The sequence below is a fragment of the Diabrotica undecimpunctata genome, chromosome 3 (assembly GCF_040954645.1).
Source record: "Diabrotica undecimpunctata isolate CICGRU chromosome 3, icDiaUnde3, whole genome shotgun sequence".
NCBI classification, from domain to species: Eukaryota; Metazoa; Arthropoda; class Insecta; order Coleoptera; family Chrysomelidae; genus Diabrotica; species Diabrotica undecimpunctata.
Window position 1 is genome coordinate 141646655 of NC_092805.1, and position 27197 is coordinate 141673851.

Genomic DNA, 27197 nt, shown 5'->3' on the forward strand with positions numbered 1-27197 from the left:
TTCATTCTAAAACGATATCTGCAGATAGTCATATCAGTTTAATCTACCAAGACAGCAAGAACGATACGTTTTGTTTTGTGAAACATGGGAAATGGGACGATTTGATCAGCATCCAATCACACTATTTAAAGACGTAAAATTTCTTGGTATAAGAAGAATTAGCATTTAAATATACCTGTAAGGATACAATTTTCCCAAAAATTAAATGTGTGGTGAGATACCAGTCATTTTGAAATTTCTACTATTCTCTGAACTACCTTTATTAAAGCTTCGGTTACGGCTTTATTTTCGATGTATGACAAACACATCAAAATTATGTCTTCTACAGATATTTTCAGTCAGCCATTGTCTAATTTGGGTAACGCTGCTTCTAAAGGCATTCTCAGAACGGTATCATAAAATTTTCCGATTCGTAAAAACACACATTCCGGTCAAAGTAATATCTTGTTTTCTAAATCCACACATCCATATTATTACAACAGCAGCATATCTCAGTAGGATCCGAAACAAACTAATTGAGGGTGCAGATCAATCTTTATTTATTTATTGACGGGCTAAACCCTTTTTCAGTTTTTGTAGAATATATATAAAATACAGTAAGATACATAAGCTAGCTACAACAGTTTTTAATATGTTTTTTAAATGATGCAGTTGAAGTATATTTTATTATGCTTTTTACAATAATTTGACAAATTCTGGGCATCAGATACTACTAGTAGCCACGGTCAAAAAACTAAAAGTGAGCGATAGGCTTGTCTTTTTGATGCAACGTACGTATTAACCCTTTATCTGGCCTTGTATCTTTTTGGCTACATCAACTTTAAACGATTATTTCTATGGCATAGCGCTCTCTACATATCCCATCTAGGAAGGTTGAGTTTCAAGCTAAAACGTCTTTTATTAGGACCACTGCGCAGTAGGCAGCCGACATATATGAGCAGCCAATCGAGAGCCAGTTGTGTACGTTCCTTATGGACGGAAACTATATAGACATGAAAGAGGCCATAATTATTTACCGTTTGTCTCGTAAAAAACGCAAAATAAATAAAAGGCTGGTAAATCGTCCTCACAACTTATATTGGTAATTTCTTCCCATCCTCGTTTTATTTTCTAGTTTGAGTGGTTGCGTAGTGCGCGGGGGCCCTTAGTGCCGACACGGGCAGCGCCATCTATTACAATGTAGCAAAAATTGTATTCCAATACAGCAATATGACAACAAGGTGAACAGGCGTGTACCCAAATGCTGCATGAAAGTGAATAAATATTGCAAGTAAGACCATAAAGGCTTATTACTTTAGTTTTTGAAATATTTACAATGCCGAACTTTAAAATTTGCATTCAAAAAACATGTCGCTAAAAAGCAACATTTTATAACAAGTTTTTTTGCTGCAGATTTTATAAGGAAAACTATTTTTTACTATGCATTTCAAGCCAATAAGAGCGGCATGTTTTTATGGAAAGAGACATGATTGCAGTAATTGCTGTAAATCCAAATATCGCAGATATTTACGGTTTATCTGGTTCAGAATAAGAAAATTACGAAACAAAGATTTTCCAAAACTCGGATGATGACACAGCTACAAACAGCATAGTTATGCAAGAATTATATGAAGATAGAAAAGAAACTGATGAGAAAGGAGTAAAGGTGGAAGAAAAAGTTGTACCAAGAAAAAAAGCAAAAGGAGTTATTACCCGTTTCTATGGGACAGAAGATGATATTCCAACTATTTACATTCCAGATTCGGATCGATTTTTCATTGAAGAGATAGCTCCGCGTTTGGAGTAATCCATTAGGTTGTTTTCAATCGACGTTATTAAAAAATATCGTCGTTTGAAAATCGATTCGAAAAATAAAATCGAAAACAAGTTTCAGATATTATGCCCCTAAGGCGATTTCAACTTCTCAGAAGATTTATAACAGCAATGACAACAGCCAAGTTACAGACTAAGACGAAACCAAAAATCGACAATTCCAAAATCAGTATTTTAATTACTGACGTCCTGGAAAGGCTAGCCAGACTAAAATGGAGATGGGCAAGCCACATAGCTAGAATGACGGATGGGCGATGGACAAAGGGGTTATTGGAATGGAGACCAAGGGAAAACAAGTGAAGTGTCGGTCGACAACGTACACGATGGGCTGACGATTTAAGAGAATAAAATATAAACTGGATGAAAGTGGCGCAATATAGACATAGAGAATATAGAGAGTTGGAAACACGAGGAAGAGGCCTATGTTCAGCAGTGGACTTCTGAGGCTGGATGATGATAACGGAAACACTCATATAGTAGAGTCAGGACATGACTGCGGTAGAAGTATTGTATAGAAAAAAAAAGCGCGAGAAAGGAACCACTGATGAAATTAAACAGACAAAGGAGGACGAATCTCAACTTTGAATATACATGAGCACTATTTTCAACAAAGTCTGTAATGCTATGTAAATTTTGATTTTAATTTCAATCTTAAATTGATGGTTTATTTTTGTTTTATGGGTATTTTCGTCGTTTACAATGAAAATATCAAGTAATAAAAGTCATTTTGTGAAACACATTTAAATTATTGTTCTGAAGCTATTTTCTTGTGGCATTTTAAAGTATTTACTATTTAAATGAGAATAAGCCACAATTAAAGGTTAAAGTACGTTTATTGCCGTTTCAATTTCCACTTCGTTCTCAACATACATTATTGTATTTTGAGAACGATTTCCGAAGTGGAAATTGAAACGTCAATAAACGTACTTTAACCTTTAATTGTGACTTATTCCCATTTAAATAGTAATTACATTTAAATTAAATTTACTATAATAATCAAACCGCGAATAAATGCAAGTAGTTGCTATGTTTTATACATTTCTCCTAGATTTATTTCAGTATCAAGACATGTTGCCACATTTATAACATAATGTCAAAGTTAGTTCTATTTAATAAGATAAACTCGAAAACAAACGTTTGAGAACCTCAGGTTTAAAACAAATCTCATTTCATAACACAACTAAAAAATTAAAAGGTTTCGACATCATTTCGCGACTGCAGGTCAAGGTTCGCACATCGCATATGTACGTATATCGACAATTGTGGTGACATTTTATGCTATTGTTGTTACGTTGTTATGAAGTCTATAATGGAAACCTTGTGCACGATGGACGTATAATTAATTGAAATAACCCGAGACAACTTTTCAGACACATCGAAATATTGTCGGTGGCATGTCCGGAGCAGTTGTCAAGGTTTATTTTCTTTTTTATTTTGTGAATAAGGTTTTTATGGAATATTTCGTTTGGGGATATCGGGTATATTTAACATTTTTTATTATTTTATTATTTTTTCTTATCGGTAGCTTTATCTTGTTTATATAAAGTATCTGCTTATAAAAAATGTTTTATGAACGTGACTTGTAGAAATAAATTGTAAATAAGCAAATATTGAATGTTCCTTTAGGTGTGAAAAATGTGAAAAATTGAATTGAATATTGAATTTCCTTTAGGTGTCTTCTCAAAGGTGAAGATTGGTGATTACTTGGTGATTGGGCTTGCCTTATTAACCGATAGGGTCTTATCATGTCCATTATTTCATATTACTTAGCCAGAGCATTTATCGCCTGATAAGAACACATCTACCTTTTCATTATTAGCTACAAGACGTAGCCCACGTCTATTGTAGACAAACATAACTTCTTGCAGTTTGTATCTGCAGGACGCTGTAGACATAACATTTTTTCATGCGGTAAACTGAAAGTTTCCTATGAACGAAACCACCTGAAGCCAATTCGTCAAAAACATAGGTATAAGCTTTCCATTTAAATAAATTAAGAAGCCGACAAAAAGCTTAAAATTATGTGGCCGGGTCAGGAATTAGATCACTAAACAACCCCAAAATACCTACGCGTTATTCTCGACAAATTCCTCACAAGAACATCATTGTCAGAACAAAAAGGTCACCTCAAGAAACAATATCCTAAAGAAACTTAACAGGTTTAACTTGGGGTGCTCATCCACATATCCTTAACACCTTACTGCTTGCGCTAAGTTTCTCAGTAGCTAAGTACGTGGCTCTAGTCTGGACACTGCTCTAAACGAAACAGGTCGAATCATTACAGGGTGCCTTAGACATACCCAGTTCCAAAAATCTACTCTGTCTAACTGTGGCGCTGAACCAACTAATGATCATCTGCTGGTGTGCAAACAGCTACAACAAACCTGTGGCCAAGAAGACCTAAAGCAAGCCAACGAAATAGCCATAGATGTCCTAAAGCACTTCCAGTGCTTTCAATTTGACTTGAACTGAAGAGGACACGGAAAGTAAAGTAAGTATCATGCGGTAAAGTGTGAACCCAGGTATTTTCTTGGCAATTAGTTTTTGATATTTTATTTTGTCAAAACCCTTTTATAGTCTAGTTCGCTCCCAAGGTCAATCGGAATTAAGTATTTTTCTACTAAGTTCTAGGAAAATTAATTGTGAACCCATATAGCTGAATTGGAATACCGAACCGAATAGCCGAATGGCGCTCGAACCGAAAGATCGTAGGTTCGCGTCAAACATAAGAAAAAAAAATTTCATAGGGAGAAAAGCTCTTCTGGCTACCCCTAAAATAAGGTGGTTTAACCACATAAAGTAAAACAGAGGATGTTTTGTTACCCAGGCCATCCAAAGTAACTTTCAGTACAAATACCTTCTCATTCGTTATGTCTTGCGATGTTTTTGATAAACTTTCATGGTTTTGGTTATCACTAGGTACTTTAACTACACCGTTACAAATATTTAGATTTTTAACAAATGCTTTGACTTCCAGGGAACAATGAGGCGTACAAGATGTAGCGACATGGGATAGGCAAAACGGAAGAGAAAGGTACAATCATGTAAAAAGGATAGAGGGACACCCAAGCTGCCAAGAATTGCACTAGAAGGAAAACTAGCTGGCAAGCGACAATCGACATCAAAGAGTTGGAGTTTACCTCTTGCACCTCTCAAGAAATACTTTAGAAACGAAATTACTAGATCGTCAGATCCACAAGTACAAGAAGAAGATATGTAGTGCCTTAAAAAGATCAACTTCGAAATTAAAAAAACCTCAAAGAACGTTGTTAACTAATCCTACACTATAAACATAAATATAGGGACATTATAAGTTCCATACAAGTTATTTCAACAATTGATTATACAGATCAACCAACGATTTATTATTACGTCGGTATAATAACCGTTGATTAAGATTAATTAAACCCAGAAGACAAGTCGAAATTACAAAACTTTAATTAAAGTCCTGAACCAAATGCTGCATTATACACTTGGCTACTTTGCTGCTTATGTCACATATTGTTTGCTTGAAACACGAACGAGAAATCAACTCGGAGTCGGGTAGTGACTATCCAACTCGCTCGGATTCCAAGTATTTAATAGCATATTATAAGTTTATATGGAATCAAAAAGAAAAATATGGAAATTAAACAAGTGTACAAGTGTTATATAAAGGGACGAATAGAATGGATATTGTAATGCGAAAAACAATAAGGAACTTTCAATAGGGCCAATTCGAAATGGGTTTAAAAATGTAAAACATTAAAATACATGCAGACAAACTACCAATAGAGATATTTAATACGAGAGTATGAAATAAAAATTATAGAATCAAAAACGAATTGCTTCTTTTAATGGGATTAGGTTTAGCCTTTTTCTGAAGTTTTCCTGTGACGCTGAGCCGCAACTCTGGTAGCATTTTTTGGCAGTCTGCCTCCTATCTCTCATGTCTGATTTCTGACTCTTCTTAAGGCATCTTGGCAGCATGATGTCTTAAAAAGGTATTATGTATTCCGAGTATTTTGATTTCGGTCATTCTCACAATTCTTTTTGTTTTTTTATGTTTCCATTGCAAGTTATATTTTGGAAAAGTTCTTTAGTTAGACCATTGTCTACTAAATATTATATTCATAAACTGAAGGAGTAGTGTTGACTTTTTCCATAGAGAAATTTACGGAGTGAATCTTTTAAATTGTTTTAGCAAAAAGTAAGAAGTTCTCAATTCAGACTGAATTAATACACCAATAAGCTGTTTAAACCAAAAGAAAAATTAAACTAACAGGTCTAATCTGATGTGTCTAATATTGCGAAGACCACCAAAGTACGTCTAGCACGTCAAATTGATAATAATCAGTTTATAGCAATGGTTGCGAAAAAAAAAAATTTAGTATTTATAACATGAAGCCCACGATAGGCCAGTAAAAGAACAAAAAGCTGAAAAAATCTGACAAATCCTTAAAGATACACAAATGATCTTACTTTGTTTTTTTTTAATAATCATAAAAAGTGAAAAAAAATTCAGTTTTGTGTTTGTGTTTTTTTATCCATAAAACGTTTTGTTATACATTTTAGAGAAAAATAGTTCAAATAGAAGTTGTAGATCTTAAAAATTTCTTTAAAATGTGAGTTTCTAAACTAAAATACATGTACAATTGACCGAGATAATTGCAAAAAACACTTATTTTTGCAGTAATTTATAAATGTTATAAACTTTTGTTTTTTTTTGCATAATTACATGAAATATAACTATGTACTTGAAATTATAGCCATTAATGAGTTACTAAACTATGCTCAATGTATGCTAGATCGACCAAAAGTTATTCAATTTGTTTATCCCGGAGAGCGATTATTTAAACAACTGTAGTTTTATTATATATGTATTAAACAATTTTAATATTTTATCAAAATTGTTATTAAAAAATCGTTTGAAATAGGGCTGGTTTTTAGCTCATAAACATTTATAATAACTTTGATATTTTTTATGTCACGTGCTTGGAAGTATATTCACTTAAAAGATGGTGAACAATCTTTAAAAAAACGTTCTGTGACCAATCGGAATCAAGATGGCAATTTTTTTTTCTAAAAATCATATTTCCGCTAGATAATATTAATAAATAGCTGAAAATTGAACAGTACAGATTATAAACGAAGATAAAAATTTTATGATCCATTTTATAGATGACATGTACCGAAAAGGAGTAAAAAGATCCGTTAAAGTGATGGTGCCTGTCCGAGGTCCGTTTTTTTTAATGGAACTTCAGATTGGAGCGCGCTGAAAAAAACTGCAATATTTTGGTTTTTATGGCACGTTTCTATTCACCTTTCGGAAAAATCTGAAAATCCCAGAAAAATCAATAAGTTACATTTTTTCATAAAAAAGTTTAATCTTACTATTGTTTCGTAAGAAATATTTAGATTTTATTGATTAATGTAATTATTTACTTATATAAATATATGATAATTATTATTAATTCCTCTTGTTAAGTACAAGTTCGCTTTAAAATTTATTTTAAAACCATTTATTCAAAGAGTGTAAAAACTTCTTAAAAAAAGTAAGTACTTTCATACTTTAAATTAAATAAACACATTTGGAAACACATTTATTAATTTATAATTAACATTATATTATTTATATAAATAATAAATATTAATTATTAAAGTTTAAATATTTCTTACGAAATAATGGTAAAATTAAGTAAGTTTTTTATGAAAAAATTAATTTTATTTATTTTTCCGGGATTTTCTGATTTTTACGGGAGGGGAACGTATTATTCTCATTATTTTCTTGAACTACCACAATTTAAAAAAAATGTATATTCTGTGTGCCATAGAAGGGAGATATTGCAAATTTTTCCAGGGCATTTCAATTTGAAGTTCCATTAAAAAAAAATGGAACTCGGAAAGTTCTTCTTCTTCTTAAAGTGCACTCTCCAGAATGGAGGTTGGGTACTACAATTTTAAACTCTTCTCTATCTTCAGCTGTTCTTATTAGCTGTTCAAAATTTAGCCCTGTCCATTGTCGGATGTTTCTGAACCACGATAGTCTTTTCCTTCCTAGGCCTCTCTTTCCCTCGATTTTTCCTTTCACTATAAGTTGGGCATATTGGTACTTATTATTTCTCAGTATGTGGCCTAGGTATGATGTTTTTCTAACTTTTACTGTGTTAAAAAGTTCTCTTTCCTTGCCTATTCTATGCAGCACTTCTTCGTTTGAGGTATGCGATGTCCATGAAATTTTGAGCATTCTCCGGTAGATCCACATTTCAAAGGCCTCCAATTTATTTACGGTTAATGTTTAAGGGTCCACGTTTCAATTGCACATGGAAGAGTCGACCAGACGTAGCATTTTGATACACGTAGTCGAATTTCGAGTTTTATTCGAGAATCACAAAGCAGTTTTTTTATTTTTTCGAAAGATTTTCTGGCCTGTTCTATTCTCGATCTTATTTCTAGATCAGGATTTAGGCTGCTATCGATCCAACATCCCAGGTATTTAAACCTATCGACCTGTTCTAAAATGTGCCCATTTATTGTGCAAGGTTGAGGTACGTTTTGGTTTTTTCGGATTGACATCACTTTGGTTTTTTTAATGTTTATTTTCATACCAAGTTGCTCACAGGTCGAGTTGGTCTTGTCGATGAGCCGTTGTAGACCTAAGTCGGAATCCGCAATTAACACTGTATCATCGGCGTATCTGATACTGTTGATATTTACGCCATTCACCTTGACTCCATCCTTGGAATCCTACAATGCTTCTTTAAATAGAAACTCGGAGTAAAGATTAAACAGCAGAGGCGACAGAACACATCCTTGTCTAACTCCCCTCCTATTTTCTACTTCTGCGGATGTGAAACCTTCACTTTAACGGATTATAACTTTTTAAACCTTCTCTGTATATGCCATCTTTAAATTGGATTATAAAATCTAGATCTTCAGTTAGATCATAGACAAAAACAGAAATAATCTGTTCAATATTCAGCTCTTAATGTTAATAAAAAATGGAAATATAATTTTAAGAAAAAAATGCTATCTTGATGTTGTTAGGACATTTTCATACCAAATACAGTTTAATAGAAAACTTAGTTTAGTGCGGCAACATAGAGCCTGTCACATGTCTGTGCGTTTTGTGTTCCAACAGACAATATGACGGGATCAAGTCGACAAGTGACATACTACATATTGATATTAACCAATACTGATATTAACATGTTGTTAATACGTAGTTTGTAAATAGTTATAAATATAATTCTATTTATTCATGCAAAGATAATTTACAGTATACACCAGTTTAATTTTATATATATATATATATATATATATATATATATATATATATATATATATATATATATATTCTGCAGTATTCACTGCCTTCCCTCGCTCTCTCTGTTGTCCCATTCTCCATCGTTTAGGCCTCTCTTAATCATGGCGTCTACTGCGTTTCCTCCTTCCTATGGGGCTCCATTCGGTTATTCTCCTTATCCATCTGCTGTCGCTAGTTCTTCTTACATGTCTATACCACTTTAGTCTTTTTTGTTCTATATATGTTAGTATGTCTGTTTCTATTGATGTTCTTTGCTTTATTTCGTATACATTACTTCTCCTATCCATTCTTGTTACTGTGCAGCATCTTCGCAGGCATTCCATCTCTGTTGCTACTATCTTATTGCTGTTTTTCTTGTTTATGATCCAATTTTCAGCCCCATATGTCATAACACTTCGCACTAATGTTTTATAAATCTATGTTTTGTCTTAATATTTAGGTGTCTATCCCACCATACTGAGTTAAGTTGTCGGATTGCTGTTCTTGTTTGTCCTAATCTTTGTGTAATTTCTTCTTCTATTGTTGCCTTTTTCGTGATGATAAACCACAAGTATTTGAATTTATCCTTTCTTTTGATTGTTACGTTGTCATCAATCTGTAGATCTTCTATGTCTTTTTCACTTGTAGATAGGTACTCTGTTTTCGCGAGGTTAATATCTAGGCCGGCCTTGGTATATTCTTCTTCATGTAGCTGAGGTCGTCTTGGTCTTGTGCAATTAATTTTATCTGCCATAAGATAATGCAACAGGTGCTTTTGGTTTTTCTTTGTTTATTTTTTATTAAAATTGTTTTATTAAATTAAATTTATTTAGATCTTATACACATATAGCCTAAAGGCAATCTTAAGTAAAATGAAAGACCGATTAGCCACTACCGCGCATTTTATGCATTTACCGGCCACCTAGTTAATAAGCGTTCTACTCGAGTGGTTGAGAAGTAAACAGCCCAGTAAATTTTAGAAATTCCTCGAAGCAATTTTATTTATTACACATATTCCATTCGGTCCTTCTCGCACAAACTCGCCGATCTTTTGTCTTTGTTCCAAATCAATTAAGAGGCAAGCGGTGCCATCCATGTATGCATAAATGTATGGGACACATAAATGTATCGTTGACTTCTGCTTTTTTACATATTACGTTGATAAAGGACTGCGATGTAAATTAGGAAAATATGGTATGATTTCACATATTTTTTTGCAATTCGAGATGTTTGGCGAACTGTAACGTACGTTGGAATGATTTAAGCATGTAAATGTTCTGCGCATTAACTTGTTTGACGAATAATCAACAACATAACTAGATGATAACTAAGGGTAAAGCATAGGAGAGCATAATATAAAAATAAAATATTATTTTGAATAAAAAAAACCAAAAAGTATGCTTTCACTAATATCATTATAAACGCAGACAGATAAAACTAAAAGACATCTCTTTATCTATTGGTTGAGGTGAGAAACTCTTGGAGGAAAAATCCTAGCCTCTGGAAACCCTATTAAATTTGCGATCAAAAGGTCAAAGACTATCAAAATATATTTAAATCCAGATAAAAAGGACGTAGAGTCTTGAAACGTAATATTTAGTTCCTTTGGGATTACACACACATCGGATTTCAGTATATGTCTTGGCTCTGCGGAAATATGATGGACGCGAATCAGTACCTTTGAATATGAGAACTGCTGCAATGAACGTACACAAATACATGGAGTGGAGTTCATTGTAAATCAGAACAAAAATCATGTAATTTATTTTAAAGCCTACAGCCAGATAATGTACTAATACGCTTAAAAGGAATATTTTTATACAGTTGGATACAAATCAGAAAATGGAAAAGAATAGTTCTTCAAAATGACGTCAAGGTAGTGGCAGATGATATGAATGGGAGAATGGGACAAGGGCTTCGACGAGAAAACTATAGTCACTATAGGACAACCTACACAATGACAGTAGCAGTAATGAACTACGGCTGATAAGCTGAGCAGCAAAATTAAAAATGACATGTCACTCGCACCTGTTTTTATATTAAGGTATAACCTGCACCTCCCCTGACGAAAAAAAAAAAGAGTAATATTGGTTGCATCTTAATAGATTCAAAACACGGAACAGACCTAATAAGCTGCAGAAGTTATATGGGTACGACCCTAAACTCAGATCACTTCTTGCTCACAATATTGAGAATTTCAAGCGAAAATAAAGAAAAAATACAAATACAAATAATTGAAATGTATAAAAGCTGAGAGATGCTACAGTTGACGAATATTTCATTCGGAAAACATTAGCAATAGACAAACGAATTAAAATGTAAAAAATGAAGGCCAGAAAGAAATGGACTGGACCAGAATAAAAAATTATGCTCGGAAATTACTAAACAAAGAGAAGATAAGGAACGAGGATATACAAAAAAAAGAAACGAAATCACATAAAGAAGAAACTTAAATATACAAAAAAGATTATTAAGAGATATAATCCAGAAGATTCTATAAGGAAGTTATTACTAATAGAAAATATTTCAAGGCAACGACGAACTAATATTAAATCGATTGGTAGAACATTTTTGTCAGATACTTGACATACAGGAGAAAAAATATAAATTCAATAATACGTACGAGCGGAAATTGTTCTTTTAGTATCAGTCAAACATTTGCCCAATTGCCAAGACAAGCCCTATCAACTATCTCCTGACTACGGACCGATCCTACGTCCCTATACTCCAGCACCTGCTCTCTCGTTCATCGTGGTCCTATATGCAAACCAGATGAATACACTCTAATAAAGCTGGTTCGCGTACGTTTCTCGTACAGGAAAAAAAATGAACCAAGGAGTGTGAGACAAAAAGTAACTCTAAACTGTCCTGCCGAGTGTAAGGTGCATGATACTAGTAAGCGACCTGTCTCAAAATGTCACAAAGTTCAATATGATTGGGCGCCTAACCACTCTCCAACTCGACATAAGAGGTCGATTGTTGCCAATTGTTACAAAGAATGGTTCTTAATCGTTGTCCAGAGCAGTTGAGCCGGTAGACAGCCATCATGGCTTATGGGGGTTGTTCTCATAGCTCCTGATATAGTATACGATTTTCGGCTTTAGACTCAATTTGGCTCCAAAAGCGCAAAAGGCTAAATGACTGATCCAGAAGGATATAGCCACCTTCTTCACCTTAGAGTCAAGGTGTTCCCTCCATGACAGTTTAGAATCTAGGAACAATCCTATTTACTACACTGAGTTGGATATACCTAGAGCTTTCACACAGAAGACAATTTGTCTCGATTGGATTGATAGCCCTATTCCGAGTTAAATAGATCGCGGCAGTCTTCTAAAGTTTAATTAACCCTAAGTGAGTCTTAGCACCACCTGAGAGCCGCTTGGATGACCTCGTGCACCATCACCAAAAACTGTTCCTCCGACCAACAACATTTCTTGATCAACTTATGCTTGTGCATACCTATCTTGTTTGAACAGTCGCTTAAGTAAGCTGCCACAGAAGGAAAAAGAACTCCTCCCCATGCGTAAAACCACACCTAGATGCATCAGTTGTTACGGTATGCAGCTATTTTACTCTCGAGAGAAAAAGAACAGGGCCCGAAACCAAGTGGACTATCGAAACTATCCATATATACCGAAACCCAAAACTATCGACCTCATACCTCTCAATAATAACCCACACGGATTTAAAGGCAGCGCAGCTAAAGACGCGCCCTCAATGTTCCCAACGAAAAAAGTTATGTTAACTACGTATAATGCGAAGAAAACTCGAATATTTGTGGATAAAAATACATACTTCAAAATATAATGCAGAGAAAAATAAAAGGTTGTACGGTTGCGAAATTTGAGGGAGTGGTTTGGCTGCACCACGAATGAGCTCTTTAAATCAATTGTAATAAGATCAGGATAGCTTTACTGATTTCCAATCTCCGATATGATTGACACAAGGAGAATCTAAAGACGCTCTACATGTATATGAATATGTATATACAGCCACTATTGCTTCCGATCGAGCATCCGTTCCAACTTGCGAACAAGATGGTCAGTAGAGATGTGTAGTTCACCATCGAAAGAGTTCAAATGGACGATTCTTTCAACTGAACTAATTGAACTAGTTCATTAATTTTCATAGAATAGAATAGAATGAATGAGATCATATATTTATTATTTTGTGAATGGGATGGACTGACTAGTTTAAAAAAAGAAATGCCGATTAGCCTCAGATAACAGATAATAATTCTTATGAATGTGACAATAACATAAATAGTCTTATCTTAATGTCATAATGGTTCGAATCTTATGCCCATGCATTGGCTTGGACGTTGCCATGCTGTGTTGTTTCTCGTATTGTAATTTTAAAATAACCATTTTAAGTTGTGGTTAAAATGATTGATGCATTTACATAAAATATAATTTTATGCAAAAGTGAGAATGAAAATGTGTTATTTAATGTTTGTAGAAAATTCACTGATTTTTTTTGTAAAGGTTCTTTTAGAAATAACCTAATTATAGATACCTATGAGTTTAAATATACGTAAGTATAACAATTAATCATACGTGGACCATATTTATATTTAAACCTAAACATACGATCGAAAGAAATGGTTCTGAACCCGAACTACTTGTACGGAAGTGAAAGACTGACTGAAAACTGAAAACCGAAGAAAACGAGCGGCCGGCGCCGAGCTTGTGTGATGATAAGACGAGACATCTGGCAACCAGTTACGTTAGGGTTGGATTTCGATTTCGGTCCTGTACAAATAGGTAGTTCTTTCGCAAACTAGTTCATTTTTGTGAAATAGTTCTCTTGAACTAGTTCGTCTAAAAGAACTAATAAGCACACCTCTAAGTGTAGAAATTACCGACAGAGCCAAATTGGAAAGACAAGCAAGCTAGAAAGAAGGAATGTCGAAAAGTAGAATTAAAAGGACTAAACGAAAAACAAGATAAAATAACGAAATCAAAAGACAGTGACTATATCATTATCACACTGAAAAAAATATTAATAAAATCTAAAGAAATGAGTTGCAAAACTTCTTTGAACGCACAGCTTTGTTATAGTGCGTATAAACAAGGTAACCAAGCCGAGCGTAGACAGCTAACTTTTTTTGTAAGTCTATGTTACAACAAACATTATTACTAATATTAATTTAATAATAAACATTATTATTAACAAATAAAGCAACAATAACCCAAATCGAAACTAGCTTCTTTCTACCTAGGAAATATTGAAATTGCAACTCTTCAGCCAGAAACTACTTGTGATCTCAACTATAAATAAAAGGAGTTTAAAAGAGCAGAGTGTGCAAAACACTAATTCTCACTAAAGCGTGTTCTTCAGTACATATCCAGCACGAGTTATAAAGAGCACAAGAGTCCGCAATAAAACTCGTTGTCTATCAACAGTGATGGAGCGCTCGTAAATATAATAACTCGATATTATTTAGAGGATTTATTACTGGAGATAAATCAGCCATAAATTAAATTTAATTAGATTTCTTGAAAACTCCGTTCAAGTGTAACTTCGCGCTTCCTTTATGGATGCTCGTGGCCTCGAGGGCAGCAAAAACGAACCGAACAATTTATTTGATAGAAATAAATTCTTTGAAACAGGTCGAAAATGATAAAGTTTGTATTTTATTCCAACAAAATAGAAAGACAATAAAAAAATAATATCGATTTGAAACTATATAAGCTGATTTAAGAAATAACTACATCTTCAGTAATCCACAGAAACATTCTTTATAAAGATTGTGTGATGAAAGGCATAAGAAACATGACTTGAACCTTCCAACAATTTAATACAACTATATGCAGAAATTTAATAATTCCACCAAAGAAAAAACTGAAGGTAAAATAAATAGTAATTGAAAAGAAGATTAATAAAGAGATCTGTCAAGATAAAAGCGAAAACAAGCGCGCAATATGCGGAAGTTTTTTGAAAAGTTGGGCGGCTAAGTTCACTCTCGGATTTCTTAACTAAGACTTTTCTATATTCCTATTTCCTCTTATTTTCCATTCATTCTCCATTAGTTATTCTATCTGTCCATTAAACTCGTCAGTAGACCAGCATCCCAAAGAGCTTCAATTTGTTGAACATCGCTGCCTTCCTAGTCTAAGACATGTTCAGACTGTACGGAATCGAATTTTTATTCGAATCGATACAAATGTCGAATAGTTCAGTGGCACATAGTTTTAAATGGGCGCATTCAGACGATTCGATCGTCTCGCGCTCGGAAATCTTAGCGGATAAACTCCGAAACTCCAAATTTACATTAGATTCTATCACTGGAAACCGTCCGTCTGTCACTGTCCGATATAAAATTCGAATCATACGTCAGTGGTGCTTGTATCTTTATACGGTTCTTCACACGATACGGATTTGGTCGAACTAGTCGAATACCACAAAAGCGTAGGTTAGTTGTTCCTGCTTCTGACGTAGTGTAGTAGGTACCAGGTGGTTAAAATAGACACGTAAATTTCTGATAATTATACATCAGTACATTTTCACAGATATTCTCAATATCTTCTTTTTCGTCGATTCGATTAAAATATCGTTTCGAATAAATTATCGTACCGTGCATGCCGTCTGAACGGGCTCTAATATGACTTTCCCCGTTTAATAATATGGGTCGTACAGATCATCTCGCATATCTCATTCTAAAATCCTCATTGATATTAGAACTTTTTGTATCTTTAAAATAAATTTTGAGTGATATATTCTGCAGTATTTTGGATCCTACTTCCAAGTATTTATATCCAGATATAGCTCTCTAGATGATTGCTCTAAATTTCCTCAAGAAATAACAATATTGCTTTGTGTTTATCTGCAGAGTTCTCAGCGTTGACCACGCTGTAAATGAGAATGGGCGAATAATATCTAGGTGTTTGAAACCAGTTTACAAGATATTTCTTATAATAGGAATTGCTCCTCCCAATATCAGAGAAGATTTCTGTGAAGTTTCATGACTTCTACAACTCCAATAGAAACTACTGCTAAACGACTTCGGTTTCAGCTTTGGATGGCAACTTTGGCTGCTGATGTCGTAGATCCAAAAGAAGAGCTGCAGGTTATCGATTATTACTTACTTATTCGTGGCTTTACACAGCATATGTTCGCTGTTTCCCACATCATAATCGCCAATTTCTCCTTATCATATATATCATAATATCATAAGACCTCCCGGTCTTCTGCGGTGTTTCCAATGACCATACATTGCGTTTTATCATATTTAATTTCCAAACTCAAGCTTCCAATCTCTCCTTCCAGCTTTTTTATCATGTAGATAATGTCGTCTTTGGCATCGGAATTTGGCAATCATCGGCAAAACAAAAGGCAATGAATATAGCTGTCGTAAATTGTTGCTCACATCTATCCATATTTCTTCTTCCAGTTTTTTTTTAGTGTTTCATCGATATGAGGTTTAAACAAGATTGGTGTTAGGCAGGATCCTTGTCGAAGTTCTTTATCGGCTTTAGACGGTTCTGAGTAGTTTTGCCTTAGTATAACTTTTACTTTTTTAATAGTAGTTAACTTTTTAGTTAGATTTTTATTATATCTTAATTTTCTTCCTAAAGTGATTTTGCTGCATTTATGTATGTGTTATATACTCCATGATTTTTTATTACTTTTTACATGTTGTTGACTGGGACACTATCATAGGCATTTCGGAGGTCCACGAATGCAATGTGCAGTTCGGTGTTGAATGCTATTGTTTTTTCTATGAGCTGTTGTATGGGAAATATATGATCAGTACATGAGAGTCCACGATGAAAACTACCCTGTTTTTCTGAAGTCCGTAGCTGTTCTTCCATCCTTTATTTAATTATTTTCCCATACAACCTACCCACAAAAGATGCGATGGTATATTCCTCTATCATTATCGGGGCTTTTTTGTTTCCCTTTTACTGATTACTTTATTTTTTATTTTATAACATGCCGTCATGTTTGATGTTTGATTTTTCTTCATCATCGTATTCTATTCGTTAAATACTATCATTTGAAGCGCCGCCGTACGTCACGATTGAACCAATAGGAGCGAAGATACGTATCTAAGGCCCTTTTGGCATCCTGCTGTATTTGGGTTTTCTGTGTCATTGTATTATATTCGTTAAATCCTTTAAAACAAAAGACGAAATGAAAAAGAAAACAAGTTGACGCCATGACGTCATTGTATATGGTTTCGGACGTTTCCGTCATGACTAAAGGTTCTGAAACATGCTAAGTTACGCGTTGGCCGGTAATTCAGATCCAATGCGTACCAACATTGGTGGCAGTAACGTCAGAATTGGGCCGTCATACTCTACTGAGCTTAAGTAGCCCACTTTCCATTCCTTCGGCATTTTTATATCAAATAAACATTTGATAAATATCTCCAGAGCCAGTTGCGCTATTATTTTTATCTGCAACTATATGTTTATATATCTGCAACTTGTGCTTGTCTATTATTTTGTAAGTTGGGGGAGTACATAGATATCTTTCTTCTTGTAATAAGTCTGAGTAATATTTACCCATTTGTCCATTTGTACTGGTTATCGATTGTTACCTGAAAAAATATGGAAGGCACTTAATATAATCTGAACCAGTACGTCGTGGTGCAAATCAAACTTTAAAAAAAAAAATGGGGATTCAGAGGATAAATGCGACTATAGAGAAATATAAATCCCTGAGCAATTATTTTTTTAGAGCAGGGATTTTAAAGCATGCATTGCTTTAAGCCCTAACAACTGAAACACTAAACAGGCAACCATTAACCGTGATATTAAGGAGGCGAAAAATTAAATTTCCAAGATATGATTAAACACGCAACAACTCAATATATTACCAACATTAAACAATTCAAAGTATGTCGGATATCGAGATAAAAATCTTGATCACTTTGTTTGCGAGTGACAAAACAACTTTCGAACAACTGACCAGTAAATATTTAATACGCCCATTAGGCCGGTTAGGAACCTCATATTTGTATTAAACAGTTCGAAGTAATATACGCAACAATTTTAGAAAAAAAGTACAACTGGAAAATAGGTTATGTTAAAATAAATTAAATGTAAAAAAAAAGAATATTGTAGTTGAAATAAATATATCTTTAGTAAGTTTAAAATCATAACAATTGATGTAAGTGAAGTTAAGGTTGATCTTCACCCTCGATTAATTTGTTTCTGATCCTAGAGATGGCTCTACTGCGGCATACTACTGTGGTAATTTTTTTAACTTAATCGTAGATTTCTACATGATGACTCTGTAATATTTTTAAACCCTAATATAAATTACAGTTTTCTATCATTATATCCATTGGCTGAGTTGCCAAGTTGTGTAGACAATAATTTTATCAAATACCTAGTAGACCAAATAAGCAAAGATATCTTTAACAACATCTTTATGTATAATATTTTACTGCTCCGCTGTGTCAATCGGAATATTAAAGTTACGCATTTGCAAGAACATAATCCACACATATCATTGAAACATGACACATATTTATTATGTAAACATTTTTATCGACAAAGAGGTACTTAGCGGCGCTATCTGTGAGTATCGTATTACCATTAAATTTATACATGCAATCATATATTAGATTTTCGTTGATAGTTAAAAATTAAAGTATCTGGTATTATTAAATATTTTAGTGGGATTTATATGAAAAATGGTCAATCGTCAAAAATGTTATTTAAAACATGCGAACATGTCTTTCTTTTGGTCTGTTTATTACTGGTTTCAGGTTTGTTATCTTCCTTATTATTGCATCTTTTTCTCTTCATTGTATGTGTCCAAACCATCTCAGTCTGTGTGGATTAATAAATTTCACTATGTCTTCCCCTTCGGTTATATTTCTATTTCTTATTTCATGCTTCATTAGTCTTCTATATTCTCCTTGTTCGGGCTTTATTGAGCTGTTTATTCTTATCATTTTGCTTTAATAATTCTTACTTTTTCTTTATATTTTACTTTTTATTTATATTTTTATTTTCTTTATATCTATTTTCGTAAGACATATTACTTTCGCTACGTATGCTATCACTGGTCTAATTGCTGCTCTATATATTTTTATCTTTGTTTTTTGCTGTTTTTTATCTTTAAGTAGTGAATGATATTTCCAAAACACGATGTTCTTCTCTCACCTTGTGTGCGTGGTAGTGTCATCGAGCCCTAGGTGGCTTGGTATGTTGGAGTATCTCCCAAAAATTTTCGTACACATCTGGACGTTGAGAGTACTACAGCTTTCTGCATAGTCTTGTAAAGATGTTCATTCAGACCTAGCTTTTTTATGTTTTCTAGGAGTTTCTTTGGAATTACTCCAGTAGTAGAGAGAATAATAGGTATTGTCTGTGTACTTTCCATTCTCCACTGTCTTTGTATTTGAATTTCCAGATCCCTGTACTTGGCGATTTTTTCGTTCTGTTTAACACGAAGATTATTGTTGTTGGGTATCGCCACATCAATTAATGTTGTTTGTCTCTTTAGTTTATTAACTAGTATGAGATCTGGTCTATTATGTGCCACTGTTTGTTCTGTTAGCACAGTGCGGTCCCAGTATAGCTTGTAGTTGTCATTGTCGAGTATACTCTCAGGAACGTATTGATAATATGGAAGATGGTTTGTTTGAAGAAGTCCCAGTTTGATAGCTATCTCTTGATGAATGATCTTTCTTACTGAGTCGTGCCGTTCCTTATATTCAGTTGCAGCAAATGCCTGACAGCCCCGGTAAGATGTTGGATGGTTTCTTGAGCTTAACATCCATATCGGCATTTGTCATTCTGGACCTGAGGGTCTTTGACGATATATTTCAGGTAATTTTTGGTTTGTATAACCTGATCCTGAATGGCCAGTAGTGAATCTTCTGTTTCGGGGAACATCTTTCCTGACGTCAGCAAATAGTTCGACGCTATATTGTCGACATGGTCTTGACTGACCTCATTGGGATGTCGCCCGTGCAGAGGTTCACCCATCAAACAGAGAAAGAAATAGGTATGAACACTGTGACTGTAAGAGAGATGATCGTGAAGATGACTGGAAGTACGGAGGGATGGAATAGTGTTCACAATTACATCCGAGCAGTCATTAAAAAGAAAGAAGAAGAAGAGAAACACCAACCGATCCAACGACAGAGATAAGATCTAATTACTATTTTAATGGAAATAAGCCACAATTGAAGGTTAAAATAAGTTTATTGACGTTTGAATCTTTGATCTTTGATCTTGCACTAATAACTTGTTTATACTCCAACAATTAATAGAAAAAAGAATAGTAGTTGGTACCAAAGTACATCTAGCCTTCATCGACCTAGAAAAGGCGTATGATACAGTTCCAAGACTTAAATTGTGGCAACAACTCGACATTAGTCCATACCTTTTAGGAATAATTACAGAAGTATACAGGGAGAACACTACTTACCTAAAAATCGGAAATAGACTATCAAAGCCAATAAAAGTAACTAAAGGACTAAAACAAGGATGCATAATGTCACACTCACTGTTTAATTTATATATTGAGGCAGCCCTCCATAATTGGAAAAACAACTGCCTGGGAATGGGAATCCCCATAGGCAATGACGTACTGTTCTCCCTGAACTTTGCGGATGACCAAGTCGTCCTAGCTCAAGATTTTTATGATCTAGAATTTATGATAAAGCGTCTATACAGAGAATATGTAAAATGTGGGACTCTGAAGTATGGACAATTGTCAATGCAGACCTGAAGAGAAGATTGTTAGCAGTTGAAATGGATTATTTGAGAAGAAGTGCTAGAACATCAAGCCAGGAAAGGAAGACCAACGCTACAGAAACGGTCATTGACAGAATAGAAAAAAAGAGGTTCAAAATGGTTTGGACACCTATTGAGAATGCCTGACGAACGTTGGCCCCAAAAACTTCACAAATGGATGCCCCCCTGGAAGAAGAAAAAGAGGTAGAACTTGACGCTCATGGAATGAAGGAATTAGAAGAGCGATGGAATCGAAAGGTTTGGAGGAGGAGCATGCTTTAAACCGGCAGGATTGGCGGAGAAGAACGGGAATACGGCGATAGCCGTCTCCAAAATGTATTGTATTTACAAGTTGGCTTATTCCCATTAAAATAGTAATTACTTTAAAAGCCACAAGAAAATAGTTTCAGAACAATAGATAAGATTTAGATAAGAGAAGTGAGTGTTCCAAAAATGTCTTCACCCCACTTTCGGAGCACGGTACGTGCGACAGTCAAATGCACACAAGTAAGAGAGGGTGGTTTTAGTTGGTAGGCAGGATAATAGATACCTGAATCTTTGGCACTGCTATCTTTAGTACTTTAAATTAAACTCTTTAGTACTTTAAATTAAACAAAAACCCAAATTTTAGGGACTCAAAATGGAGGTAGCATAAAAAAATTTCAAACCCCCCCCCCTCAGACAAATTCTGTGTACGATACTGGTTATGCAAGAAACACTATTTTTATAAATACTAAAATAATTAACTAAAAACGCCTAAATAGGTTTTTAAAACTAAATAGGTTTTTTATAGATATATTACTTATAGAGTGTAAATTTTATGATATCCTACTTTCAAAATAAAAGTTGCAGTATCTACTATTCTGTAACTCTGTAAGTTTCAGCATGACCGGTTCAAAGTTCAAACCGATAACATTCCTATTAAATTTTGTTGTTATCTACCAAAGTGTCGTACAAAGTAATCGATATGGCAACCCTGTTAGTGTGACGTTTTGCTTGAAGCGTTTCGAAGCCGAACGTAATGCTATCTATCGATGATAAATACTACCATTGCTTCAGATGGAGCCATCTCCCTACATTACAATTTGAAGGCGGCAGTTCAAGACATAATTCTTGTTTAACGAGATTTTTCATATGTTTAGGAAAAAATATTTAACTTTTTGTTGCAAATATTTTCCACTTTTACAGTTTTATATATGTTGTTATTAAAAAATTTTTCGGTTTCTTACCGGTAACTTTATTATATGCCGAAACATATTATTTTTTCCTATTGGAACAAAACTGTAAATTCAAAAATTTTCAAAAAATTCATGAGTATTTCTTATAATCATATCTTGATGCTGTAAAAAAATTAACAAAATCCTATGTTTGGTTTTCCCGCTTTATACTTGGAAAAAAGTAGTTTTTTTGAGTTTTTTCAAAAACGAAAACATGAAGTTTGTTTAAAAGTTGTCAAAATACTTCTAGACATCACATATACCTTCTCAAATTTTTTCAAATTTTTTGAATTTGGGGTTTGTCTTTTGGAGGGTGCAGATCAACCTTAATACAGTAAGATGATAAAACATTTTTTTTTTACTAAAGACACAGAAGTGTACTTACATTAAAATCTGGTCAGTAAGACCAATTATCAATTTGTTTCTAACTTAAATTACTAATGAAATCTTAAAATTAGGTGTCTACTCACTAGTATCTTTCCTATTATTTCTAATAACTAGCATTAAATTTAGCATGCATACTCGCACAATACTTTACTCTGCTTTTCACTCACTCATTATACCAGTTCAAAAGGCTTTGTTCTTTTGAGCCTTCTTTCTAGGTTCGTATTGTCGAGGAGCTGGATAGCCTCGACGTTTACATGATGATGGAGTCGTTGTTCATGGCTCCCTGCAAATTTCTTGATTATCTGATTGACGTCTTCCATCTTGAGGTCCCGGTGAAGGTCGTTGTTCCTAACGTACCAAGGCGCATCTACGATGTTCCTCAGTACTTTATTCTGGAATATCTGGATTACTTTGATGTTACTAGGCTTGGCACAGCCCCAGAGTTGGCAGCCATAGGTCCATACTGGTCTCACTATTTGTTTATAGATTAGGAGTTTATTATTTATGGATAGAGAGGAATGTCTTCCCATTAACCAATACATTTTCTTGTAGCGGATGCCTAGTTCTTCTCTTTTCTTCTTCACGTGAGCTTTCCAGTGAAGTTTCGCATCAAGAGTGATCCCCAAGTACTTTGCTGATGTTGCAATCGACACTTGGACATCATTTATTCTAATAGGGATATTATTAATTCTCTTATTGGTAAAATTTATATGGACTGATTTATTCTCATTCAGTTTAATTTTCCATTTTTTGGTCCATTCTTGGATTTTATTTATTGAATTTTGTAGTTTTTCTGTAGCTTCTTCGACGGTGTCACTTACCGCTAAGACAGCAGTGTCATCTGCGAAGGTAGCTATGGTGTCGTCTTCTAGTTCAGGTATATCACACGTGTATATTAGATATGATTATAAAAATTAATACTGTATCGGTACTTATTATACATAGACGAAAAATTTTTAAATTATGATCACGTTAGAAAAGCTATAAAATAATACCAGTTTATTAATCTTATAGCAAAAGAAATCCACTAGATGAGTATATGCGAAAGAAATCATGATAGAAGTGTGTAGGTAGATAAAAATCAATGGAATCCCACGTTAGATGGCAATTATAGAAATTTGGAGTTTGATGTCGCCCTTCTTTTTTATGGCCGACCGGATGCCGTTTGAGTAAGATGAGCGTTTTAGTTGGGAAGCAATTTGTGTTTACTGTAATTTATTTATTTTGAATGATGTGACGTTCTTGGGACAATGTGGATCAAAATATTGCCTACGATAACAACACTGATTTTGTAGAAAGTGCCAGTGCCAGTGTGAATATAACTCTTGAAAAGAAAAGTACTCGTAGAAGAAGATTCGAATGCATTTAAATGTTGAAACACGTAAAATCCACGTAAGAAATTTGGCTTCGATGAAAAACTGTTGGTGGAAGCAACTTCTGTTTAACAGAAATTCCACTTTCGATTATATACAAAATAGTTTAAAAAAAAAAATGGACCTTATCATTGCAAGAAGCGATGTGACTACAAATTTTCAAGACCTATAGATGCACTCAATATACGATTACTACAGAAGCAATGAAATACCCAGAATAGAAATATTAAAAAAGAAATTGGAAACAACCGTTCGGAACACGAATTGCTGTGAGAAAACTCTTCAGAATTGGACAAAGAAAAGGGCTTTAAATTTAAAATAATAAATAAATGCCAAGCAGTTATAGGAAGCCAAAGAATGGTTAACAGTCGTAATATATACCTACCCAGAATAAAATTACTAAATATAAGCAAGAAAGTAGGCGAATGAATTTACTATTTAGATGTAACTTGGAGTGATACCCAAGATACAGGTACATAAGAAAGGGATTGCTCAAACATGTGTACATAAAAAACGCCTGCAAATAAAGGATCGCGGCTAATTTTTATACTGAAATATTGATCACCACAAGAGTATAGAAGCTGATATTTTCGAATTTGTTTGAAAACTCACTGATTCCAAACTTGGAGCCAAATAGTGTAATACTGCTTGACAATGCTTCCATTCCCATTTTTAGGTTTTGTATTTTTTAAAATAAATAAAAAAGAGCGGTTACATTTTTTGCTGAATTTTAAAAATTTTGAACTGTATACTTATATTTACGTAAATTTTAGATTTAACTTTCGATTTTATAAAGTTATAGTTAGCATCAATAATTCTAACAATAACAAGAGGACTTACAAAAGCTATTTTATACCTGGGTGCAAAAAAATCGACTCAAATGCGATATTTGAGATTACACCTTCGGTTTCAATGTAAGAAGTATAAAAATAAAAAGATGTAATGTGCAAAGAATTCTATTACTGAAGGAACAAAAACTGCTATTGCATTATTTGAAAGACGCAGTATAAAAACAATATGCAATCCTAAATATTCATTTGGAACTAACGCAAGAAAGACGTTATTAACAGAGAAATCATCAATTACAAAATGAATTTGTTTATTTTTCACTATTTGATATTACCACTCCTACTTCTAATTACACGTTCCAATCGATTCCGCATGAATTGGATGACTTTTATAATAAATTCTTGAGGTATTGCTTCCCATTCACCATTAAGCGCAGCTCTTAATTTTTGCATTATGCTCCTTGGTGCATGATTTCTCCTTCTCAAAATGAAGCTTGAGATGCTATGCTTGGGATGATGAAACGACTGGCAAAATGAGTGGGAAAGGTCGATGCTCAACTAGGACTGTAGGACCACCAGTGATGATGATACCTATGGACTAGGTAGATACATATCGTTCAACGAAATACCAAAACTAACCAGAAACATCCCAGAATAGACGAAATTAGAAGATACTGATGCAGGTCCACTTTCAACAAATAAAAATTAGATTTTGCTTGTATTTCGTGCATCCTTCAATAATCATCAGCTGTGCTTGCCTTGTTGAATCAGCCCACTTTGAATGATTAGATTCATATCTCGCAGTATAATCTCTTCAAAAAGGGAGACAAATCGGACCCGGAAAATTACAGAGGAATTAATTTATTAAGCACAACACTAAAATTAACAACCAAAGTGATAACAAATAAACTTAATGAAATTATAACACTAGCAGAAGAACAAAAAGGTTTTAGGTCGGGAAGATCAAGTACCGACGCTATATTTATAATGAAACAAATGCAAGAGAAATCATTAGAATACAATAAACCGGCATATCTTTGTTTCGTGGACCTTAAGAAGGTATTTAACTGGGTCAAATTAAAAGACGTTATCCACTTACTGTACGCAAGAGAGGTATCTCTAGGAATAATCAAAACGATCAAAAATATCTACCAAAACAACACAATAAAAGTAAAAGTAGAAGAACTAACCGACCCTATTGAAGCTGGCAATGGGATAAGACAGGGAGATTCCCTGAGTCCTCTATTGTTCAACCTGATTATGGATGAAATAATAAAAATCCATGATTATGGATAAAAAGGATACCAAATTGGAAAAAAACAACTTAAAAAAATATGCAGTCGACGCAATACTACTCTCTCAAAGTGAAGATGATTTACAACGTATGCTGCACCAATTTAATATACCCTCCAGAAAATTTAACATGTTAATTTCCCCAAAAAAGACAAAATGTATGGTTACAACAGCAACATTACTAAGATGTCAATTGGAGCTGGACGGTCAGATAATAGAACAAGTGATGGAGTTTAAATATCTAGGAATCACATTATCTAGCTACGGAAAGCTCGAAACTGAAGTGGAAGATCAAGTGAAGATAGCAGAGCTGATTGAAACAATATTGAGAAATAAAAATATCGGGAAAGAAACGAAAGGCAGAATTTACAAAACAGTCATCAGACCAATAATGACATACGCGGCAGAAACAAGACCTGACACAGAGAGGACAAAAAGGATGTTAGAAACAGCAGAGATGAAAACACTTGATGGTAAGACACTATGGGACAAAGCTAGTAGTACAGATACACGACGTAGATGCAAGGTGGAGAACATCAAGAACTGGGTAAGAAATAGAAGAGTAGAATGGAACGATCATATAAGCCGATGAAAACAAATAGAGTAAGTAAAGACGGCAAGAGACGGTTCCCCAATAGGAAGACGATTAGTAGGAAGACCACGAAAACGATGGAACGACAACTTACTGGGGGCCCATTGAAAAACAGACAGAGTCATGTCTGTATAAAAAGAAAAAGAAGAAGAACCCACTGAATGTTTTTCTTGGTCATACAGTAGATATGGTTCTGCCACTTGGTGGTGTATGTTTATCAATAAAAACATGAGTAACGACCCCATCTGCGAACTAATTGACAAACTTAAAAGAACTAGTATTTGCCTATTTTCTTTTGTTTTTCATGACTGCTATTTCAAGAACTGTTTACGCTATTGCTTCCAAGAAATTAAACGATGTGGTACTAGATAACATTGGAAACAAATAGTTATACCACAAGCTGCGGTTGAGAAGTGAATATTAAACATTGTTGTGATCGTGTTTGGTTTGTTTAGACTGGCCTATACTTCCTTCGTAAAGTAATAAGTGACCATTTTTGGGCTGACCAATTAATTAGTTGTTCAACTGCTTTTGTTAAGTAATTGCCAAAGGTCAAGGTTTTTAAGAAATGATCTGAAACGTGGAAGAATGGTTTTCGTTAAATAATAATTTATTATAAGGCAGAAAAAAGTCATGATAATTGCTTAATAATCAAATAAACAAATTCTGATTGGTCAGGAACCCTTATACTTTTAGAAAATTTTTGCCCAATAAAATTGGGCATAGCAACATCTTTTGTTTAATCATT

The 27197-nt window shown here is 34.0% G+C and overlaps 1 protein-coding gene across 10 annotated transcripts in view; it reads right to left on the bottom strand.

The window, feature by feature from the left end:
- lilli (AF4/FMR2 family member lilliputian) overlaps nt 1-27197 on the bottom strand; it is an 829533-nt gene that overhangs the window by 352877 nt on the left and 449459 nt on the right. The gene's annotated exons all lie outside the window — the stretch shown is intronic.